At 43.8% G+C, this 23,883-nt stretch overlaps 1 pseudogene; it reads right to left on the bottom strand.

Moving 5' to 3' along the window:
* Positions 1 to 10,824: 10,824 nt before the first annotated feature.
* Positions 10,825 to 13,466, bottom strand: LOC113916058 (annotated as a pseudogene).
* Positions 13,467 to 23,883: the final 10,417 nt, after the last annotated feature.

The following is a 23,883-nucleotide window of genomic DNA, read 5'->3' as shown; positions in this document are numbered from 1 at the left end:
TAATGCATTTTTATATGCCTGACAACATCATCTCATTCTGGTCTTCATTTAGAAATAATGATGAATATTAATAAGTGCTCAAGGCACAGTGTCTTTTCTTGTGAGAACCTTGTCACGTGAGTGAGTGAGATTCCAGAAAGTTTGGTTCAAAATGGAAATGGGGATGTAAATGCTACACGAGGAGATGTGAGTGCTCTGGGCTCCGTAACTTAGGGGACAACTTCTGAAACTACTGCTTATTTCTGATGAGGAGTTTGGGAAGACCCCGAGTTTCCTGAGGAGAGCTTTTCCTCAGCCAGGAAGCTTCTATCATGGAAGAATTAAATAAGGCTCATTTTGTGGACTACCGAATGGGAGCATTCTGTCTGTTCTCTGCTACTTAATATTTTACACAGGCTCATTTCAAGGAATGCCAAAGATTGTCAGCAAACCACCCAAAAGTAGGAGAGAGGCATGGAACAGATTCTCCCTCACAGCCTCAGAGGGAATCAGCCCTGCCCACACCTTCATCAGGAACTTCTGGCCTCCAAAACAGAGACAGTAAAGATCTGTTTTATAAGCCCCCAGTGTGGAATATTTGTTATGGCAACCTGAGCGTGCTAAGTGCAGAGCCACTGACCAGCCTGACTGGCCCCCAAATTTTCAGTTTCCTGAACCTAGATAGATAGATAGATAGATAGATAGATAGATAGATAGATATAGATGTCTTTTTTTTTTTTTTTTACTTAATCCAATTTGATTGAGTCTCTGGTACTTGCTATGTAAGATTCCTCACAAATACTCTGTCAACCTACAGAGCACCAGAGATGGGGACCAGGAGGGTGACAGAACTGAAACTCGTCACCTAGGAAAGGTTGAAGGAGCTGGATGACCCGTTGCAGGAAAGAAGGAAAAGAAGGGTAAGGCTATTTTCAGATAAGATCCTTGAAAGCAGGAATGTTTTGCTGTATCCAGTGCCAGTCACAATAGTAGCTCCTCTGTAAATGTTTGATGAATTCTCAAATGCAATGAAAATCTCAAGAGTCCTTAGTTGCAAGCAATAGAACACAGTTCACAAAAATAAGGAGGGGGAAAGTCTACTAAAAGAATACTGAGGGGCACTTGGGTGGCTCAGTTGGTTAAGCAGCTGCCCAGGGTCCTGGGATCTAGCCCCATATTGGGCTCCCTGCTCAGCAGGGAGTCTGCTTCTCCCTCTCCCTTTACCCCTCCCCCCTACTGGTGCTCTCTCTCTTTCTCTCTCCTGTTCGCTCTCTCTCTCTCAAATAAATAAATAAAATCTTTAAAAAAAAGAATATTGAATAAACCAAGTAATTGCAGGGATGACTAGAGAACCATAATCAAAATCATGCCACACAACCAGATGGGAGGAGTCCACTGCCTGAACACTGCACATCACACTTTGGGCTGCATTTGTCACTGTCACCGAGGACAGAGATGTATTTTACAAACACCTTGCAGTCCAAGCTGGGTGCCCATATTATGTTTTGGTCCACAAAAATAGAATATTCATAATGTCTTCTGGGATCAGGCTACATGGGGGCGGGGGGTAGGTCTGCTGCCAACAACTCCAACAAGGAGGACTGCTCTCAAGGAAACAGTAACCTCTTTCCAATGCTTGCTCTGTGCTGAGCTCCATGTTCCACGTTCATCTTCTCAGGTAGTCATTCCAGCAATTCCGGAGTCCGGACGATATGCCTACTCTGTGTCAGGCAGTGGGCAGTTGTGTATGTACGGGACATGTAATAGCTGTGTGTCTTTGGTCCTCTGTGCCTTAGTCTCCCAGTCTATAAAATGGCAATGACTTTTAAATGACCTACCTTACAGATTCTTATGAGGAGAATATATTCTATTCTATTCTATTCTATTCTATTCTATTCTATTCTATTCTATTCTATTCTAGTGCTGAGCTAATATATATAAAGTAACTAGAACAGTGCTCGGCATATAATAGCCCCATCCCAATCCTCCAAGGCTAGTGCACCATTTTGTAATGCTGAAACTGAAGAGTATCCTGTGCATGATCACACAGAATGGGTGCGCCTGGATTTGAACAAAAGTCCACCTGACTCCAGGCCTGCAATCTGAGCCATCCACAGATGGACAGCAGAAGCAAACTACTTTGAAGTGCCTCAGTTATACCTATGCTAGGAAAGCATAGAGAGTTTGGGGCAACAAAGAAGTCATCAGAGTTTTCCAAACCTATTTTCTGCTTTATTTTTGCACCTCTGTCCACAAAATTCCTAGGAACTTCAGTAATTTTAAGTATTTCTTTAAAAGCCCATAAAGGCAAATAAGAGTACTCAGTTTGCAACTTGCTCAGAGTATGAATGCAGAATGCCTGAGCTGGAAAGGCAGAAATGCTGCTTGCCCGGGTATGCGCTTTGGTGCAGCAGAATTGGGTTGGACTCTCTAGATTAGTGGCAAGTCAGTTTTAGCCAAGCACTGGATGGGCACTGCCCATCCCACTGGGAATAAGAAGAACATTTCTTTGCAGAAAAATATGTATAAAATTTCAGAGCGTTCACAGCCCTCTAGAACCCATCTATGAATTTCAATGAAGAACCCCCTTTTTTTTTAGTTTTATTTTCATTTAAGTAATCTCTACACCCAGAGTGGGACTCAAATTCACAGCCCCAAGATCAAGAGTCACATGCTCTTCTTACTGAGCCAGCTAGGTACCCCTTCAATGAAGAGCCCTTCTTGATAAGTGACTCTAAACCTTTTAAAAAGCCTGCAATCAGGGTGCCTGGGTGGCTTGGTCAGTAGAGCCTGTGACTCTTGATCTCAGGGCTGTGAGTTTGAGCGCCATGTTGGGTATAGAGATTACTTAAAAATGAAACCTTAAAAAGGGGGGTGCCAGGGCTCAGGTCATGATCCCAGGGTCCTGGGATCAAGCCCCAGGCTCCTTGCTTGGCGGGAAGCCTGCTTCTCCCTCTCCCACTCCCCCTGCTTGTGTTCCCTCTCTTGCTGTCAAATAAATAAATAGCATTTTTAAAAAATCTTAAAAAGAAATAAAAAGCCTGCAATCATTTTTTTAGTGCAGCAAAAAACACCATAGTCCACCTATGCTGCCTCCTCCCAATGTCCAGGAAGAATCTAATATCTGCAAGCTACTATGTAAAGTTGCCTGGAAGCCAGATTTTTTTCATCCAGCAAATACTTACTGAGTGTCCCCCACGCATTTGGTGTAGTTTCTAGAAGCTGGTGATATAGATGTGAAAGAGATGAACAAGGCCCTTGTTCTCAGGGAAATTCCAGGGGTGAGACTGACAATAAACATAAAAAGCCATGTATGAAACAAAATAGGATAAGGTGACCAAGAGAGACCAGTGGGTGGCTCTTTTAATGAGGTGAGCAGGGAAGACTTCCCTGAGGAGTCATTTGGGCTGATACCTGAGTGGCAAGATGGAGCCAAATGTGCGAAAAATTAAGAAGCTGCATTCCAAGGCAGAGGAAACAGCAAGTGTAAAGACCCAAAGTAGGTCATTAACTTGGTCTTCCTGGAATAGGGAGGAATAGAGATAGGGCTGGTGTAGCTGGTATATGGCCAACTAATACTGAATCGGAGGCCTCAGATAGTGCACTAAATTTAGTTTCTGGATTTCCAATTTGAATAAGCATCAGTAACTACTTAGTAACTAATAGGTTTTTAGGAACAGACTCCAAGTGTAACAATGACAATCTAGGAAACCAGCTTTTTTTTCAGTTATTAAGTACCTTATCAGGAAGACCTATGGACTACAGATCAATTTTTTAAAGATTAATTTTATTTATTTATTTATTTATTTATTTATTTATTTATTTATTTATTTATTTATTTATTTATAGAGAGCATGAGTGGGGGGAGGGGCCGAGGGAGAGAGAGAATCTCAAGCAGACCTCATTCTCAAGCAAAACTCCGACACTGGGCTCACTCTCATGACCCGATGACATCATGACCTGAGCCGAAATCAAGAGTCAGATGCTTAACTGACTGAGCCACCCAAGTGCCCCTAGGTCAATTTTTAGCAATTGCTGAGCTCGATGGCTTCTGGAGGGCTCAAAACCGCCAGTATCAGCTGGAAGCTCAGATCCACCAACCTTTGACATCCCACTTCAGCGCCTATTGTCACTTCACCCCTCAAATCTTCAACATGTTTAAGTTATATTCCAAATATGTTTCTACTTTTGGAGAAAAGGCCAAGTCCCCTGTTTCCAGCAGAGATATTTCAAGTTTGGGGGCAAAAAATAAAACTAATTACAGTTCTAACTCTAAGTCAGAACTCCAAAAGTACTTCCTAAAAATGCTTTGGAAAAGTTAAGGTTTTTTTCTAAGTAGCCTGTGCCCCCCACAGAAGAGAGAGAGAGAGAGAGACATAGAGAAATTAATTGGAGAAAACATCTGCCAACGTTTTTGCCCTCTCTCAGAATTCTGGGAATGTCACTGTGATGGATTCCTCTTAACACAGATGAAGTCAAGGGCACTGAATGGTGGAGAATTCTATTATCCAGAGCAGGAGCCATCCCATGGCGATTTAAGCAAAACATCAAGGGAGCAGGGATTCCCTTAAGGTTCTTGTTATCAAGTAATGCCAAAAGCTGGTTGCACCTAACTTTGAGGAATTCTGCATTTTTAACCCATATTGAAAGAACATAGAGATCTTTTCAGGTTGTTGTTTAGTTCATGGAGAAATTTAATAAATGAAACAAATTAGCTTAATGTCAAAAGAAGGAAAATTGAAGATTTGCCCCATCAGCTACCTTGGTGTTTATATTTTTTCTTTCTTTCTTTCTTTCTTTCTTTCTTTCTTTCTTTCTTTCTTTCTTTCTTTCTTTCTTTCTTTCTTTCTTTCTTTCTTTCTTTCTTTCTTTTTTTTAGAGAAAGGGTGAGAGAGGGGTGGGGGGGGTGTTGCAGAGAGAGAGAGAGGGAGAGAGAGAATCTTAAGCAGGCTCATGCCCAGTGCAGAGACTGACTTGGGGCTTGATCTCACGACCCTGAGATCATGACCTGAGCGAAAATCAAGAGTCCGTCACTTAAATGACCGAGCCACCCAGGCGCCCTACGGGTTTTATACTTTGTGTTTGATGAAGGGCTTTCAAAGATTTTTATTTGGCCCTCATAATAACTCTTATAATTAGCATGTTAGGATTCTTTCAGGCTGTAAATGAAAGAAACATATCTTAAATGTGCATAAGCATAAAAGAGAATGTATCGGCTTATATAAAATGTGCTACATTCAGGCCTGGCTAGATCAGAGGCCAAACCACCTCTCTCTACCTTTCTCATTATTCTCTCTCTTTCTCTCTTGCTCCTTCCCTCTCTGTATCTTAGCTTCATTTTTTTCAACATGTTAGCACCATCTTCTATTGTAGATGGCTTCCTACAAGCAGCTAAAGCTTACATCATCCTTGTAGACTGCAATTCTAGATGAAGCAGAAATCAGGTCATGTGTAGAGGTTTTAAGTGGCTCTGCTTTGGTCATGTACCCATTCCTTGAACCAATCTTTATGAATGGTGGCGCTATGGCTACTCCAGGGCCCAGGCCGTGGATTTGACTGACAGTCCAATCACAGCCACCTGGAATCATGTTTGGGTTTACTATCACAGCACTGGAATGAGGAGTACTAAGCTGGCAAAAGCTACAAATGGGCAGTGTTGGGGCGCCTGAGTGGCTCAGTTGGTTAAGCCTCTGACTCTTGATTTCAGCCCAGGTCATACTCTCAGGGTTGTGAGATTGAGCCCCCCATCGAGTGCCATGCTGGGCGTGGAGCCTGCTTAAGATTCTCTCTCTGCCCCTCCCACCCCACTTGCGTGCATGCTCACGCTCTCTCTCTCTCTAAACAAAACAAAACAAAACAAAACAAAAACAAATAGGCAGTGTCAATACCGTTAGTCCCAGTTTGCAGATGAAGAAATTTTAACAGTGGACTTGACCAAATTAAAAAATGTCTGGTAATGATGGCCTCAAATTTCTTTAACAGACAATTAAATCTTCCATCCCATGAGACAGATGAGGTTTAAAGTGCACAGTAACACAGTGAGTTAAACCCACATCAAAGTAAAAATGTCTGTTATAAGATCGTTCTCTGAGAGTCAGTCTTATTTAAGGAGATGAGTACAGCGCATATATAAAGGAGGAAGGAGAAATGCAGAAAGAAGAGTTATTTGAGTCCTTGTCATTTCCCCTCTAGACTGCAGACTTTTTGAAGAAAGAATCTGTGACTTCCCTCCTTTATCCCCTGCAGGGCTTGGCAAATGATAGCAAACAGCAGTAAATGTGAGCTGAATAAAGAGAAAAAAATTAACACCCTTTGCTTGTCCTCATTTCCTCGGTAAATTGATGTGAGTTCAATATATCACCTTTAATGCTATGTCCATCTGAGAGACAAGGCTGACCTTCTGCATTGGCAGAAACTGAACAGGGGATTTGACAGGGATTTGAGAGCAGTGCACATAACCTGGAATCATGAATTTACAGATCAGAGCTGGGTTTTAAATAGCATATGATTCAACTCTTCTAATTTTATGTATCAAAGAATGGATGCCATAAAATGCATATCAAGCCCCAAGCATTCTGTGGGGGGAAGTGGTAGAGGTATGTAGGCTACTGTCCTTGGTTCTGAACCACTATTCCCAGCATAGTCTCTTTTCCTGATGCCGGACACTTGTAATCCTGCCCACCCGCTCCATGGGTTTTTCTGTATTTCTGTTTTCAAGATGGATGGGGAAGAAAGATACATTATTTACTATCTTGGAGAAAATAGAACTGAGCTTTGCATCATAATATATAGGTTATTTCACAAACTTTTGATAGTTCTCTCATTTTTCTGACATTCACCCTCTTCTCCCCAGGATTTACTTATGCTGTTCAAAGAGTGAGTCAATGTGCCCCAAGTTCACAAATGAACTTGGGGTCCCAGGTTTCCCAAGTCCTAGTCTGTTGTACCCCCCACCACTGCACCTTACTGACTCACTGATGTTTAAAAATTCCATGCTAAGAGTCTTAAGGCCAAGGCATTGTCACCCTTCCCAGATGCCTCTGTTTTTGGTTGTCTGTGGCTGCATGATAAATCAACCCAAAACTAAGGGATCTAAAACAAATGGGTATTATTTTGCAGTTCCTGTGGGTCAGGAATTCAGAAGCAGCTGCACTGAGAAGTTCTGGCTCAGCCTCCCTCATGAGGTTGCAGTCAAGGTATCAGTCTGAGCTTCAGTCAACTGAAGGCTTGCCTGGGACGGGAGGAGTTGCTTGCCAGGTCGTTCATTCACATGGCAGGCAAGCTGGTGCCGGTTGTGGGTGGAAAGCCTCAGCTCCTCACTATGTGGGCCTCTCAGCAGTTGAGTATCTTAAAATACAGCAGCTGGCTTCCCCCAGCATGGGCACTCCAAGAGAGTGAGGTAGAAGTGAAAATGTCTTTTATGACCTGGCCTCTAAAGTCATGTACTGTCCCTTTCATTAGCCCAACAGACCCTCCAGATACAAGAGTATGACTAGTAGGAGGCATGGACCACTGAGGGTCATCTTTGAGGCTGGCTACTACAGCCTCTTGTATGCATTCTTATAGCACTTGTACCACTGTATTATAGTTACATTGTATTTGCACCTTTCCATGGCAGATATAGTTCTCTGCCTACCAATAGCCATTATCCCCATTCTCCTTGCTAGTAGAATCCTGATTTTGTACAGGTATTGTGGGGATCGGCAAACTGTGGTCCATGGGCCTGTTTTTCTACAACCCATGAGCTAAGAATAGTTCTAACATTTTTAAAGGTCATAAAAATTAAAAGAAGAAGAATGTGCAACACAGATCACATATTATACACAAAGCCTAAAATATGTGCTACATGGCACTTTACCCAAAAAAAAAAAAGTGTGCTGAGTCCTGGTCTAAGTCACCCATACTAATTCCATTCCCAACTTGCCCTGCAGGATTTAGAGACAGGCAGGTGTCCAGTTTTGGCGTGAAGGATATAAGAAAAAAGCTACCGGGTGTTGAGGAGCTTCTGGAAAGGATTTTTCTCCCTCATAAGAATGGATACATGAGAGGAGATCACTTATGCCTCTCATTCATCCTGCCTTGAGGGTTATCTGGTGAGAATGGTAGGGTGACAGCCATTTTGGAACCATGAGGGGAAAGCCAAAAATATTCTGGAGAGGCTGACCCAGACACCTGACATTGTTCAACTGTTGGGTTAACCAATCCCCAATCTACTTCCAGATTTTTGTTACATGAGAAAATTGCAACTATCTTTAAGCCCTTCTTTGGGCATTTTGTTACTTGTAACTGAAAACATTCTAAATTATATATAAAGCCCCTAGACTGAGTTTTTAGGGGGTAAAAATATATATTTCTCACAGAATCCCTTATTTCTACTCTAAGGTCTGGCATAGAATAAAGTCTTAAGAATTAGTGGTTGTCGGGATCATAGTTTCTCAGCTTCAGCACCATTGACATTTGGGGTCAGATTTTTAGTTGGGGGTGGGGAGACTACCCTGTGCATTGTAGGGTGTTTAGCAGCATCCCTGGCTTCCGCCCACCAGATGTTACTGACACCCTTCCCCCAGGTTGTGATAAACAAAAATGCTCCCAAACATTTTTAAGTGTTCCTTGGGGGACAACAATCACTCCTGGGTTGAGACCTACTAGTCTAAATGAATGATTCTTAGGATATTAATTTCTAGTGTAGATTACTCATTAGGCAAGACTTCAGGTTAAACATAGGGTTCAGGCAGACTCCAGTCAAGGGCTGAGTGGCCTTGGAGATAGTGAGGCCCTGAGAAGGCCAGGTGGGCCCCAAAGGACAAAGGAAGGGGAGGGAGGTGGGCACTGTAGAAATCTCAGCTGTGTTCCAAGCTGGCAGGACTCAGAGATCACCACCACCAGCCTCCACTTCTGGCCCTTTTTGGCCTCGAGACGTTAGTGGAGCATAATGAGAAAAGTTTCTTAGTCTGGGTCTTAGACAAAACAGTCCTGGGGGTGACAGAGGGCCAGGTGACAAAGATGAAAAGAAAAGAAATGTGATCTTGCTAATGGTACCCAGAAAGCTCAGGGAGGCTTTGGGGCAAAGATTTTTATAAAGGACGGGTAGTGGGGGAGCAGCAAGGGGAGATGAGAAGATAGCACATAAAAGTGGTTGAAAAAACACAAGCCAATAATGAGCAAACTCTATCACTGTATCAGCGTGGTTCCCCATAACGTGCCTGTCTCTTTTGAAAATACAACAGAAAACTTTCCATCAAACTGTTTTCTGTCAAAGGCTAGCCCCTGACAGATTGTGGCATATGGTGGTTTGTCTTTTAAGTCACTGGGGTTTTCTCACTCAACTTCGCCAAATGGTGGCTGTAATTATGGCAGTAAATGCCGCTCAAATGACAGCTTTTTTTCCTCCTTAAAAGAGTGAACATTTTAACAAGGGTGTCGAGTGGACCACATAGAACTATGTGCTGCAGGACTTCTTGGAAGAGAGACTGGAGAATGCTGTCCATCACTCAGAAAGGAGCCTGAGTTCCTCAGAAGGGCTGGAGCCAAAAGGTGAAAAGGTTAGAGCTCCAGTCCAGGCTCGCCACGTGCTAGCTTTGGGACCTTCCTCGGGCAGCATCCTTGACCTCTCTGAGCCCTGGTTTCCCCAGCATTGAGGTGGCAGGATCAAAAAAGATCCCCTACAGGAAAGAGCTTCCTAAACCAAACCTGGGTGTGCAAGGAGGGTCGTCCTCCTCGGCACCTCCACCACTACGTCTCTCTGTGACAGGTGAACAGCCCGCTGCCATCTTACGGAGGCCTCGTGCTATGTGTTCAGGCACCCGTCAGCAGGCTTGAGGGATTAGGTGACTGCAGATCCAATCCTCAGTCTCTTGCTTAAAATTCTTCCAAGTGCTCCTTGTCCCAACCATAACTTGGATGGCAAGGTCCACCACAATCCATCCCTTCTCGTGCTCAGCCTCAGATCTGGTAGCTTTGCATGTCCCATCCAGGCTCTAGCCATCCCAGAATGCTTGCCCTGTGCCGAGTACGCCACTTTCTCTCCTTTCCAGGCCTTGGTGTGTGGGCTACCTTTGGCACAGAATGCTCTCTCTCCCTCTTCCCCAGCTCCTGACTTGAGTCAATTCTGCTTTTGCTTCAAGTCCCAGTTTGAAAGTCACTTCCCCGGTGTTCTGGGCTAAATTGTGTCCCCTTTCAAATCCATATGTGGAAGCCCTGACCCCTAGTATCTCCCAATGTATTTGGAGATAAGGCCTTTAAAGTGGTAATTTGGGTGACTTGAGGTCATAATCCAATATGACTGGTGTCCTTATAAGAAGAGATTAGGACCTAGTACACAGAGGGAAGACCGTGTGAAGACAGCTGTCTGCAAGCCAAAAAGAGAGGCCTTAGGGGAAATGAACTTGCAGGCACCTTGATCTTAGACTTCTAGCCTCCAGAACCGTGAGAAAGTACATTTCTGTTGTTTAATCCCCCCAGTCTGCGGTACTTTGTTATGGTGCTATGGCAGCCCGAGTAAACTAAGACACTCTAGGAAGTCTGCCATGAATTCCCGGAGACCAGCCACGGCCTTCTCACACCATCTTTTGTTTTTCTTTTCAAAATACTTATCATATGGTATTGTTTCCTTTTTACATTCTGTCTCCTTTTTTTTTTCCTTTGGTAGGGGAGAGAAACAGTCGTTACTTTAACATCAACAATGACGCTGTGTAACATCACAGGGGAGAGGTAGTGAAGAGAAGACTCTCAGGCTTCCTGTTCCCTAAGCAGCCTTGACTGTGATGACAGCACCCCAGTAACCTGGAAGCACCTCACCTGCCTCTCAATGGAGTGCGAAGGGGCAGGGAATTGGAAATCCGAGGCTCACAACTTAGAGAAGGGCTGATGGCAAGCCTGGGGCGAGGCGGCATGGCTGTGGGGAGGGCCCTGGGGCAGATCCTTGGCTGTGAACATGCCCTGGGCCCTGCACAGGATGGAGTCCTTGGCGGCATCATAGGGATGCCCCTGGGACAGGATCTCCAGAACAGCATGAATGGAGCACTGTTGGGGTGTCGGGCACATGCCACACCATCTCCGCCATGTACAGGTTGATGGGCATGATGTCATTGTTGTCCCGGTTTAGAAACTGCTGGAAAGTGTCTTCGATCTCATAGATAGTTGATCTTTTACCACCAGGAAATGAGAGGGTGGTGGTTCTTGTTAAGTTCCCCTATGCCACCCAGCAGAACCCACTCACCATGTCCTTGTATCCAACCACCACAATTAGCTTTCCCCTATCGCCGTTCTTGCCGGCAGGCAGAGCTCAGCTGTTATGGCCTCTACACCCTGCCTCCTCTTTAGTGTGGGGGGTTTGTGTTGGTTGATGAGATGTCTTGAGGAGTAGATGACTGAAGGTCTTGAAGTCAGGGATTGTGTGTCTCTGCATCATCAAGATCGACCCGATTGCCTAAAGGCATATAGATGACATGGAGTATGTTTTTCATAGGTGGATGGATATGAATGAAAAAATATGTCAGTTACCCAGATAATTTAGGCAAATGAAAACTCTCATTGCAGAATAGGCATGGATTTGGAGCTGCATTTTCCTAGGTAGTTTACCTAAATTCCCTAGCTTGTAATAAAAGCATCTATACCTCACTAGACCTATGAAGTCACAGATTTCAGATGTCTCCCAAATTCGGTCCTGGAATCATTAGTAATGAAAGAAAATTTTCTGGTGGGTTTTCCGTTATATATCTTGGTTCTGTGTCTCGCCATTTCTGCATCACATTCCCCACAGGAGTCAGGAAGAGGAATATAGAAGAGAAAAGAAAGATTCTTTGAGTAATTAGGAATCCACAATCCAGAAATTGTCAAACATCTAAACGGTACGTCCTGCTGCAACTCAAATCCATTTATACCGATTCCATAGGAAAGCAACTGGTCACCATTTTCCATGCAACCATCAATCATAGTGCACACTGACAGAGTTTAAAGGAGTAAGTCCAAGCTTAGAGAAGTTCTTTTAAAAAGTTCATGCTTTTAGTAATTGAAATTACCCAGTAATACCCAGGCTAGCTCAGCTTTTTTGATATTTGGATAGCAAACAATCGAAAACCGTGACAGCCCAGAGGGAACAATTAAGGGGGAAAAGAAAATTAAGAGCTCATAAATACATTCAGCTTTATCAACTTTGTCAGCTAAGTGTTCCCTTTAATTACTATTGATTTTCATAATAGTTTATTAACCCAATATGCCAGTTCAAGTTTGTCACAGATTATTGTGCACGGAGGAGAATTCATTTTCTGCTATTGGAGGGGAGGAGAGAGGCCAAGTGTTTTGGGAATAAATGCATTCCCTTACACATTTGTATCTGGTTTTTAAAAATTGTTTTGCTTGGGCAGAACTTTATTTTATCTTAACTGAGTAGATGTCATCCTGACAGTGTTTTAGCTCCAAGCCCTAGCTTCTGAAGTAGTATATTTACCCACGGGCCTTGTGGGGTGGTGCAGAAATGGAAGACAGAACTAATTTGATAAATCAAGTCAATAAAAACACCTGATAAATTTCGTTATGAATATTTTATAAATGCATCACAGGACCTGGGTAGAGTTGAGAGAATCAGGACAAGATTTACGATTTGCCCCTCACGACTGCTCTCGAGCCTCACGTTCCCTCGTGAGTTAAAATGGGGCTTTGTGAGATCTACCTTACTCTGCCTCTCAGAGTTGGCATGGGGCCCATGGGAGATCACAGAAGGGCTTCTTAAAGTTTGAATTACACAGCAAGTTAAAGCAGTACAGGTTTCCAGTGAAGGACATAGAAGCCTCTTAGAGTAAATGCCTAGAACTGGAATCTCCCTAGATTTACCAATTGTGGTTAATAAAATAGAAATTAAACACCAATTACCATGGAAGGGAAAGCAGATTAATGTGGTGGCGCTTTACCTGAATATTAATTATGAGTTGGGAGATTCCATCACCAGGCTCAGGCAGGTCATGTTTTATTGGTTAATCAATAAGGAGCTCATGCTAATGGACGGGCATAAAATAACCTCTGAGGAACAGCCCTGGCTTTCTAGCCAGAGACCATAAACTCAAAATAATTTACATGACACAAAATCTATTTCCTTCCAGTCTGTAAAACAGTAATGAGAAACACCAGGCTGGGTAGAAAAATGAAGATTTAAAAGGTCACGGATGTTTCTACCTTTCCTTTCTTCAGTAGGGTCAAACCCTACTGATACCTGTCTGGCCTAGAATCCCCTAGAAGGTAAAAAGTACAAAGATGTGGGTTTGCACAGGATCTTTGAGGCAGGGCCATGTGTAGACGGCACCCACGTTTGCCCGCCTGTGGATCAGTTTCAGTCCCAGGTCATGTTGACTCTGACCTCCTAAGGCCAGACTTGAGCGTTGCCATGTCACAGTGTATTCTTGAACCCTGGCCTCCCCATGGAAGCCACTGCCACCAGCTAACCGAGGATGGCTTCCAGACTCTGCTTCCTCCCCTGTGCCCTCGATGAACATCGGCAACTGTGCCACCACTGGGCTTGTGTCCCTCAGCCCTCCTCCCTGCTGTCCCACCTCCCAGCATCGGTCAGTGGGGAGAAGTCCCCATGCTGAGGAACTTGGTCCCTGGGTCCCACAGCATCCTGCTGGTGCACAGAGTCTTACAAGTTCTTTCAGGAACTTCTTGGGCTCTGAGCTATCTCCTCTCTTCCCTGAGTCTCAAGATAAATGTATTAAATTCATTAGACAAGTTTGGGTGACAAAACTCTCCATTCTCCCCTGCCTCTCCACGTACAAACACATTAATAGATCCTCACTTCCCTTTAGCCAATAAAACCAAAGCCACCTAATAGAACCATTTGTGAACCAAATATCTACAAGAATCTCCAGCTTACGGCGCAGCCACTCTGGAAAACAGCATGGAGTTTCCTCAAAAAGTTGAAAATAGAGCTACCCTACGACCCAGCAATTGCACTACTGGGTATTTACCCCAAAGATACAAATGTAGGGATCCGAAGGGGTACGTGCACCCTGATGTTTATAGCAGCAATGTCCACGATAGCCAAACCATGGAAAGAGCCAAGATGTCCATCGACAGATGAATGGATAAAGATGATGTGGTGTGTATACACAATGGAATATTACGCAGCCATCAAAAGGAATGAGATCTTGCCATTTGCAATGACGTGGATGGAACTGGAGGGTATTATGCTGAGCGAAATAAGTCATTCAGAGAAAGACAAGTATCATATGATCTCACTAATATGAGGAATTTGAGAAACAAGACAGGATCATAGGGGAAGGGAGGGAAAAATGAAACAAGATTAAACCAGAGAGGGAGACAAACCATAAAAGATTCTTAATCTCAGGAAACAAACTGAGGGTTGCTGGAGTGGTGGGGGGTGGGAGGGATGGGGTGGCTGGGTGATGGACATTGGGGAGGGTATGTAGTATGGTGAGTGCTGTGAATTGTGTAAGACTGATGAATCACAGACCTGTACCCCTGAAACAAATAATATATTATATGTTAATTAAAAAAAGGATTCTCCAGCTTATAACCAAAAAGAGAGATGACAGCAAGCATTGGTGAGGTTGTGGGAAATGGGAATCCTCATACACTACTGTAAATATAAAATGACACAGCCACTTTGGGAAAGAGTTTTGCATTTCCTCGAAATATTAAACATGGAGTGACCATATGACCCAGCAATTCCACTCTAGGTATGTACTTGAAGGAATTAAAAATAATTAAATTAAAATAATAATGAAAATAATTAAAAATTGGGATGTCTGGGTGGTTCAGTTGGTTAAGAATGTGCCTTTGGCTCAGGTCATGATCCCAGGGGCCTGGGATCAAGTCCTGCATTGGGCTCCCTGCTCAGTGGGGCGTCTGCTTCTCCCTCTCCCTCTGCCGCTCCCCCTGCTTGTGCTCTCTCTCTCTCTGACAAATAAATTAAGTAAAATCTTTTGAAAAATTAAAAATCCACACAAAAACTGGTATAAACACATTGATAGCAATATTATTCATAATAGTCAAGCAATTAAAGCAATCCAAATGCCCATCAAATGATGAATAGATACATAATATAGGGTATATCTATACAACAGAATTTTATTAACCTATAAAAAGGAAAGAAGTACATATAGAAACATGCTACAACATGGATAAAACTTAAACATACTGTGCTTAGTGAAAGAAGCCAAGCACAAAGACACATATGGTCTGATTCCATTCCTATGAAATGTCCAGAATAGGTAAATTCATAGAGACAGAAAGTAGACTGATAGTTGCCAGGGATTAAGGGATGGGGAAATGGGGAGTGACTGCTAATAGGTATGGGTATCTTTTTGGAGTGAAGAGAATGTTCTGGAATTAGTGGTGATAATTGTACAACACTGTGAGTATATTAGACTTTGAAAGATTAATTTTATAGTATGTAAGTTACATCGCAATTAAAATTTTTTTGTTTATCTGAGAGACTGGAGGTGTGGAGAGAGAGAGAGAGAGCATGAGCAGAGGGGAGGGGCAGAGGGAGGGGGCAGAGGGAGAAGAAGACTCCCTGCTGAGCAGGGAGCCCGACTTGGGGCTCAATCCCAGGACCTTGAGATCATGACCTGAGCCGAAGGCAGAGGTTTAACCGACTGAGCCATCCAGGTGCCCCAAGTATAGATAGAATTTTATTTTTTTATTTATTTTTTTAAGATTTTATTTATTTATTTGTCAGAGAGAGAGAGACAGAAAGAGCACAAGCAGGGGGTGCAGCAGGCAGAGGGAGAAGCAGGCTCCCTGCTGAGCAAGGGCTCAATCCCAGGACCTTGAGATCATGACCTGAGCTGAAGGCAGAGGCTTAACTGACTGAGCCATCCAGGCGCCCCTAAATTTTCTTTTTACCTGAGAAATAGGGGAAAAGAATCACCACCTCTCCAGTTCCTTCTAGCAAAATCAAACTTGGGCTCAGCTGCTACATTCCACTACACTTACTGAGGATTGCAGTGAGAAGTTTCAAAAAGCTGCCCTGCCCCCACATCCTTCCCCACCTGCTTATTGATGCCTGAAATTCTTCTGTGGAGCTTCTTTCCATCTAAGTATCTTAATACTTTCCCACTCTCCACACTCATGAGGCAATCTCTGGGACCAATCTTGTCTTTCAATGAAGACAAGTGTAAAACAATACTTTCTCCCCTCACTGGGTGTCAGACTAAAATAGTTTGATGGTAGGGTTGCAGAAAAAAAAATCAAACAAAACACCAACACACACACACACACACACACACACACACACACACACACACACACCATTTTAAGTTTGACCTAAAACCCAAGATTTTTCACTCTCCTTTTCTACATTTGAATACGAGCTTTGAAAGATATTGGGTATGCATATGGCACTTATTTAGTAGAAAATTCAATGAAAATAGTAAGCATCATGTAGTCATTTAGTTGATTTAATACTTACTTTGAGAGAAGCCAGAGACAGGGACCTGAGTCAGCTAGAACCGGGCACTATTCATTAAAAACCATGGATTTTTTGGAGCCAGAATGGCAAGATTTGAAGTCTAGTTCTATCATATTACTTTGAGCAAGTTTTATAAACTTTCTGGACTTGACTTCCTCACCTGTAGTATGGGGATACTAGTAGTACCTACCTCATGGTAGAATTGTAGAAATTAAGTAAGTTAATACACATAGAGCTTTTAGAACATTGTCTAGCACATGCTAAGCATTCAGTAAGCCTCAGCTTGTTGTTATTTCTGAAAATAGCTAGAGAACAACGCTGCCCTTTGCTGCAGCCTTTCTATGGAAGACTGCTGGGAGAAAGTCCAAAAGGCCTGACACTGAGGTAACTAGGTGGGTCCGCTCTCCCACCACATATTCTCTACTTCCCCTGAAGCCTGTTTTAGGCAGGCCCCCAAATCAAGCAGAGGCAGGTGGCTCTTGAAATGTGGCATGTCCTGAGCCACTCAGGGCTGTATTAATAAATTCCACAAGAAGGTCTGAGAGGGTGACTGCAGGGCCTGGCTGTCCCTAATCCAGCTCAAACTAGATGCTTTTTCCCCCACAACATGACAAGCAGAGAGAGAACTGCAAAGAACATTGTGAACTCTATTTCACTTCCTCCTTTATAAACAGAACAACCAGATCTGGGCACTCTTTTTGGTATTTTTAGCCAGTTGACAGACTAGGACGCTCTAAATGGCAATTTGAAAATAACTTTCCCACCACTTGACCCGTCATCTTACATCGAATTGCCAATTTCTCCGTGCACTTGCCACGATCTGCAGTTATCTTGCTTGTGTTCTTGTTTGCTGTAACGTAGAATTGCGTGTAGTGTAGAATGAGGCTTCCAGGAAGGCACGCCTCTTGTCTGTCTTTCTTGCCACTGCTGTATCCTCAGCATCTGGAACGGTGCCTGGCACAAAGTAGGCCTCGAGTGAATAGTTCTGGAATAAATGAATAAACAGCATAGTGCCTCTGTTCTAGATAGGCCTCTACCCATAATGACCTCTCAGCCTCCACTCTCAGTTCCTGGAGGAACCTGTCCATGTCCTCCCTGTCAGCACCTGCTTCCCCTGCACAATGGAGAGGGGGGGAGGCTGGAGGACCTCCCTCTCTGACATCGCCTCATAACATCATAGCTGCTTGGATCTGGGATGGACTTCTTCCTTAACTAAGACATTCACCATTTCTTTCTTGGAAATTTGGGTTTGGCACTCAGAGACTCTTGCTAATAAGAGTTGGTGCTTAAAACGAGAGGCTGGAGTGTTCTGGTCTCAAGTATGATCAAAGCAGAAGGAGCCAATATGCAATAAAGAGCATAAAACTACCTGCAGAGAGGAAGTGAGGAGATGAGAGAGGATGGTAGTAAGAGAGGAAGTGAGGAGATGAGAGAGGATGGTAGTAAGAGAGAGAGAGCCGGAGTCTGGGCAGGTGGACTGGAGAGAGAGAGAGAGAAAGAGAGAGCCGGAGTCTGGACAGGTGGACTGGAGAGAGAGAGAGAGAGAGAGCCAGAGTTTGGGCAGGTGGACTGGAGAGAGAGAGAGAGAGAGAGCCGGAGTCTGGACAGGTGGACTGGAGAGAGAGAGAGAGAGAGAGCCGGAGTCTGGGCAGGTGGACTGGAGAGAGAGAGAGAGAGAGCCGGAGTCTGGGCAGGTGGACTGGAGAGAGAGAGAGAGAGAGAGCCGGAGTCTGGACAGGTGGACTGGAGAGAGAGAGAGAGAGAGAGCCGGAGTCTGGGCAGGTGGACTGGAGAGAGAGAGAGAGAGAGAGAGAGCCGGAGTCTGGACAGGTGGACTGGAGAGAGAGAGAGAGAGCCGGAGTCTGGGCAGGTGGACTGGAGAGAGAGAGAGAGAGAGAGAGAGAGAGAGCCGGAGTCTGGGCAGGTGGACTGGAGAGAGAGAGAGAGAGAGAGAGAGCCAGAGTCTGGGCAGGTGGACTGGCTGATCTGAGTGTGCTGGTTTTTCAGCACTCGCCTCGTCCCTGAAGACCCAGCCGTATTTCCTTGGTTAGAGCCTCAGTTATTTCTTTCAGTTCACATTAGTTTGTCTGGGTTTCTATTTCTTGCACTCACATTAATTCCTGATGACAAAGCCCTAGCATACAGGGGGCATCCTCAAAACCTCTGTTGACTTGAATTCATTTCTCATGTATTCATTTATACTCACTTCCTCAACACATACTTATTGAGCCTGGTACTGGACTAGAAGACAGAGACAAACAGGTATGCAAAAAGTAGACGCTGCCTTGCCCTTCTGGAATTTGGCAGGGAGACAGTGATCAATTGGATTAGGACAAGAAGAGAAAGAGTGGGTTTAACTCTGCATCAGACACTGCTGGGTATGTATCAGGAATGGCATTGGGTTGCACGGATACCTAAGTCATCATGGATAGTAAGGGGACCACAGTCTGCTCAGAATGAGGAACCCTCATATTGTCCTTTAGCAAGAAGCTGATACAAACTTTATCTGATTTGCCCCTCAGGCTGATTCTGTGAGCCTGATCTCAGAGGATGCCTGTTTTGTGGGCGACTCTGTAAAACTGAGCCCCAAAAGGGTTAAGTGACTTATCCAAAGTCAGGGTGGCTGGTCAGAGGCAGAGCCTGAACCGACTGCTGGCTTTGGGCTCCCAAACCCCAACTTTTCCCTTTTCCTCCCCTACAAAATATTGCCTCTTCCGTGAGCCGGCGAGTGTGCAAGAACCAAACACACTGTACAAGCCTGCAGAAGCTCGAGGCAGAAGGCCTCCAGGCGGGGCTCGGCGGTGCTATTTTTAGGATAAACTCTGCCAAAACAATGCAAGCAGCAAAGAGAAGAGGCAAAGTCAGCTCTCTCCGCTGAAGCCGCTACAGTGTGGTTCTTGGCGGGTTTCTTTGCAGTGCTGGACCCGATGGAGGCCGGGGTCCCCCAGGCTGAAGTCTGTGAAGCAGTCCCTTCACCAAACCTCCCAGGGGCTGGGACTCCGGCTACATGCTAAAGCACCACAGGGAGACCATTCACATTGAAGCTCACACAAGGCTCCTCACAATTACATTCAAGGACTCAACTAAACTGCACACACACCCCCCCCACGGGGTAGTGGGGGGAGCTCATTTTCCTCCCTGTTTACCTCACATCACTCCCAGGTTGCAAATGTTACATTTCATGAGGGTATTTCTACCCTCAGGCTGGGCTCATCCCTGAGAGCACAACATAAGTGTGCGTTCTGTAACTGCGTTTCTCAGAACACGGTCTCTGGAACACCTGCATTGAAATCAACTTTATCAAAATGGATGTTAAGATAACTAGGTCCCACTCCAAACTGGACGAATCAGTACTTCAGGGTATGGGCTCCTGGGTATTTACCCAAAGAATACAAAGACACTGGGTACCTGGGTGGCTCAGTTGGTTGGGCGACTGCCTTTGGCTCAGGTCATGATCCCAGGGTCCTGGGATCAAGTCCCGCATCGGGCTCCCTGCTCCGCGGGAGCCTGCTTCTCCCTCTCCCTCTGCCTGCCGCTCCCCCTGCTTGTGCTCTCTCTCTCTCTCTCTCTCTCTGTCTGTCAAATAAATAAATAAAATCTTTAAAAAAAAAAAGAATACAAAGACACTAATTTGAAGGGATACATGCACTCCTATGTTTATTGCAGCATTATTGACGATAGCCAAGATATGGAAACAGCCCAAGTGTCCACTGAATGATGAATGGATAAAGAAGATGTGGTATATATATATGAGTGTGTGTGTATACATGTATATACACAGTAGAATATTATTTGATCATGAAAAAGAATGAAATCCTGCCATTTGCAATGACACAGATAGAGCTAGAGAGTATTATGCTAAGCAAATAAGTCAATCAGAGAAAGACAAATACCATATGATCTCACTCATATGTGGAATTTAAGAAATAAAACGTAGAGCAAAGGAAAAAAAAAAAAGACAGAGACAATCCAAGAAACAGACTCTTAACTATAGAGAACAAACTCATGGTTACCAGAGAGAAGAAGGTGGGGGGGGAGGGGAGGGGAAGGGTCAAATAGGTGATGGGGATTAAAGAGTACACTTTTCATGATAAAAAAAAAAAAAAAGACATTTCAGGGCATTAGGCCCTGAATCTTTCATTTTATTTTTTTAAGATTTTATTTATTTATTTTGAAAAAGAGAGAGACAGAGAGCGTGCAAGCAGGGAGTGGGACAGAAGCAGAGGGAGAGAGAATCCCAAGCAGACTCGGCACTGAGTGCAGAGCCCAACGTGGGGCTCAATCTCACAACCCTGAGATCATGACCTGATCCGAAATCAAGAGTTGGATGCTCACCCGACTGAGCTACCCAGGCGCCCCCTGGAACTTTCATTTTAAACAAGCCCCCCTGCTAATTCTTAAGTAGAATCAAGTTTGAAAATCACTATTTTATACTGTATGTTTCCCTACCAGTGTGCCAAAATATACTGCTAATAAATCATCTATTCTAACATCTTGTTCTTCTAGGTGAATGGCTCTCAACATTGACATTATTAACATTGGGCCAGGTAATCTTGTGTGTGTTGGGCAAGGGTAGGGGGGCTATCTTGTGCGTTATAAGATGTTTAGCACCATCCCATTAGATACCAGAAGTAACTACCCTCCAGTCATTTGTTGTTAGCATTGACAAGTGTCCCCCGGGGGCAAACTCCTCCCCCTTAGCCCCATTGAGAAGCACTACTCTAGGTAAGTGGTTTCCATCCCTGCTGCACATTAGAATCCCTCAAGGATCTTTGTAAAAATTGATTTTTTGGACCTTACCCCAAGAAATTCTTACGTATTTAATCTAGGGAGGAACTTAAGCAACTACAGTTTTTAAGTTTCCCAAGTAATTCTAATGTACCAGAAATGAGAACACTGCTCTGGGTAGACATTTGGAGGCAAAGATCCAGGACATGTTTGTGACTTAACAGGAAGTACAAAAACTCAAGCCACATGGGAGGGATTGTTTGAGTACCTATGGACCATCAGGACCAGGCACCCAAATAGGACATGAGTCACCTCTTCTGAAGTTAACAAATGGACAGCTTCAACCAAATGCATTAGAAATTCTTCCCACCCCACCCCACATATAACCTAAATTGGTCAAACCAGAATTAAGAATAGAACTTATCTTGATGGCTAGGGAGACAGATAACTTCTATTCTATTGGGTGGTACAATATAGAAATATGAGAGCTGAAAAAGCTGCAGTCATTTTGTCTCCATCGAGAAAATTAACCAAAGGATGGAAAGACAACAAAGAAGGCAGCACCAAGAAAAATCACAGAGAAACTGGAGCCTTGATCAAATTGTACCTGACTTCCACCTTTTCATACTCCTCTTCAGTTATATGACAATACATCATCTTTATTTTTTAAGTAGGCCAGTTTAAGCTGGGTCTTCTGTTAAACCCAAAGCACCTTGGGGTGCCAGTGGCTCAGTTGGCTCAGTTGGTTAAGTGTCCAATTCTTGATTTTGTCTCAGGTCATGATCTCAGGTTGTGAGATCAAACCCTACTTTGGGCTCTATGCTCAGCATGGGGTCTTGCTTTCTCTCTCTCTTTCTCTCTCTCTAAAATAAATAAATAAAACCTAAAAAGAAGAAGAAGAAGAAGAAGAAGAAGAAGAAGAAGAAGTTGCACTGTAACAAGACCCCTGAATGACTTGAATAGAAGTTTTAGAAGCACTGGCTTAGATAACTGGTCTCTCAGGCACTGGGCTTGGTGATAGCCAAGGATATGCAAAATACAAGCATGGTTACTTAGCTTCTCCAACTAGGTTAGATGCTTTTACAAGCCAACACCTCAACTTTATTGATTCATTTACCCTTTCATTCAATCAACACATATTTATTTAGCACTATGCTTATAAATTTTTTTAAAGATTTTTTTATTTATTTCACAGAGAGAGAGAACGAGAGCAGGATCACAAGCAGGGGGAGTGGGAGAGGGAAAAGCAGGCTTCCCGCCGAGCAGGGAGCCTGATGCGGGGCTCGATCCCAGGACCCTGTGATCATGACCTGAGCCAAAGGCAGACACTTAAAGACTGAGCCACCCGGGTGCCCCACTATGCTTGTAAATTTAACAAAAATATTAAAAAGTGAGCAAAGAAGAGAGAGGAGGCAGTCCCTGCCCTTAAGCAGCTCACTGTGTATTTGAGAACACAGATAATACCTAATCATACAAAAGAATGATAAGGTGTCAGTTCTGTAGTGCTACTCTGGAGAGGCACACGGGGGAGATCTGATCTGATCAGGGTGGTTAGGCAAGGCTGCCCGAGGAGATCTGAAGGGTGAGTTGAGTAGGGGAGACAGGTAAAGTAAATACCCAAAGCAGATGGAAAGGACCCTGCATTAGCCCGACCATATGAGAAGAAGCAGGATGAACTCAATGAGCAGTGGAGGAGAGAAAGCCCAGCATGCAGAGAGCTTCTGGGAACAGGGTTGCACAGTGGGCTTGGAAGGTGGCCAATGGCCAGATTCCACAACAAGTTAAAACCCATGTTGGCGGGTTTTCCCCCTTGATCCTCAAACTAACAGAAAGCCACTAATGTACTTTATTTTGTTTTATTTTTTATTTTTGTGAATAATTTTTTTAATAATATTGTTGATTGTTGACAATATTGTACAGCAGATCTCTAGAACATATTCATCTTCGTTAACTGAAACTTTATGCCCGTTGATTCGTACCTCATTTCCCTCTCCCTCTAGCTCCTGGCAACCACTATTCCACTCTTTGATTCTATGAATCTGACTATTTTAGATACCTCAAATAAGAAGAATCACGTAGTATTTGTCCTTCTGTGACTGGCTTATTTCACCTATGATAATGTCCTCGAGGTTTATCCATGTTGTTGTGTGTTGCAGGATTTCATTCTTTTTATGTACACACCACATTTTCTTTATCCATTCATCTGTCAGTGGACATTTGGATTGTTTCCACAACTTGGCTCTTGTGAATAGTGCTGCAATGAACGTGGGAATGCTAATATCTCTTCCAGATCCTGACTGCAATTCTTTTGGATAAATACCCAAAGGTGGGGCTGCTGGATCATAATGTAGTTCTATTTTTAATCCTTTGAGGAACTGCCGTACTGTTTTCCACAGTGGTTGCACCATTTTGCATTTCCACTAACAGTGTACAAGGGTTCCAATTTCTCTATGTCTTCACTACCACTTGTCTTTTTGGATGAAGCCATCCTGACAAGCGTGAGGTGATATCTCATTGTGGTTTTGATTAGCACTTTCCTAATTATTAGTAATGTTGAGCGTTTTTCATATACTTGTTGGCCCTTTGTATACCCTCTTTGGAGAAAAGTCTTTTCAAGATCTTAGCCCCTTTAATCAGGTTATTAATTTTTGCTATCGAGTTGTAGGAGCTCCTTATATATTTTAGAGATTAATCTCTCATTGGATATATGGTTTGCAACACATTTTCCTACTCCGTAGGATACCTTTTCA

Source organism: Zalophus californianus, chromosome 1, assembly GCF_009762305.2.
Source record: "Zalophus californianus isolate mZalCal1 chromosome 1, mZalCal1.pri.v2, whole genome shotgun sequence".
In the NCBI taxonomy this organism is placed as follows: domain Eukaryota; kingdom Metazoa; phylum Chordata; class Mammalia; order Carnivora; family Otariidae; genus Zalophus; species Zalophus californianus.
The sequence above is the reverse complement of the archived record's forward strand: the minus strand, read 5'-3'. Positions and strand labels throughout refer to the sequence as shown.